Raw genomic sequence first — 1402 nt, 5'->3', positions numbered from 1 at the left:
TGAGTAAAAGGATTATGCGACGATTTAAGCAAGATGATCAGAATTAGCTGGTTACTAAAAGAGGGCGAATGTATATGCCAATTCTTTCAGAATTATACCAGCTGATGATAGTTAGAGCAGGGGACGGCTATTAGCAGCTCAGAGACGACAGAAATCATACGACGACAATCGGCGTCGACACTTAGAATTCCAGATTGGCGAGTGGGTATGCTTGAAAATATCACCCATGAAAGGTGTAATGAGATTCGACAAGAAGGAGAAGTTAACTCGAGATATATTGGACCTTATTACATTGTTCGTAAGGTGAGAAGGTTGCGTACTAAAGATGTGGCTTCCGTTAAAGTATTGTGGCGGAACAATAACGATGAGGAGATGACACAGGAAAGCCAAGAGAGATGAAGAATAAGTATCCCTACTTGTTCCTATGCCTACGAGTGATCCGAATTCCTAAATTGGTTATGTGGACTGATGAATAAACTGTATGTGATAGCTACAAAAGGAACTACCCCCCCCCCGAAGTGCTCGTAAGACCCCGTAAGACTAGTTTAACATTCGAGGACGAATGTTCTAAAGGGGGGAAGGATGTTATATCTCGTATTTTTTGTATATTGGGACAATCCGAGCTAACCATGATAAGTTAAGGACAAGGCTATTAAGGATACGAGGTAGAGACTTTTGACCTCCGATTTTGTTTTAAGGCATAAGTTGCTTATGCTTTTATTGGTATGGAATATTAAGAAAAATTAGGAGTTAAAAGTGAATTATGGAAAGTTAATTTCTTCATGAAGAAACCTTAGGTGGCCGTGTGGTGTGGGCCCCCCCCCCCTCCTTGGGTTGGCCAAATTTGATTAGTTCAAACTATGAGATTTACATGTGTTCACCTTATATTTGTAAGGGCCATATATATATATATATATGGTTCATGACAAAGCAAGAGAATTATTCATCATTTTCAACTCAAGAAGCTTGGAGAAAAATGGAGAAGCATTCGGCCAAGGGCTGGCCGAATATGGTCCCTAAATATTGATCAAAAAAATAATAATATTTTCTTCTAGCATTTCAACCAATTGGAAGGTCCTCTATAATGTGGAGTGGTTATTGGAGCAAGCAAGCATTCATTTTTGCAAGTTACAAACCCTAGCCAAGTTGAGAAGTGAAGTGGAAAAGGTAAGGTTTAATCTCCTCTTTCATGTATTATGGATGGTTGTGCGTGTTGTAGTGTGTAGAAATGGATGAAAATCATGAAATCATGTATGATGAAGTTGAGCCGTGGGCTGATTTTTGAAAGTATGGTGAATTGATTTTAATTGATATTTTGGTTATTGTTGTTGTGGATTCTATGATGTAAATGAAGGTTTGATGGTTCAAATTGAAGTTGTAATCGTTGTGGGCTATTTTAGAA

This window comes from Lycium ferocissimum, unplaced genomic scaffold (genome assembly GCF_029784015.1).
Source record: "Lycium ferocissimum isolate CSIRO_LF1 unplaced genomic scaffold, AGI_CSIRO_Lferr_CH_V1 ctg5616, whole genome shotgun sequence".
Lineage (NCBI taxonomy): Eukaryota > Viridiplantae > Streptophyta > Magnoliopsida > Solanales > Solanaceae > Lycium > Lycium ferocissimum.
The sequence above is the reverse complement of the archived record's forward strand: the minus strand, read 5'-3'. Positions refer to the sequence as shown.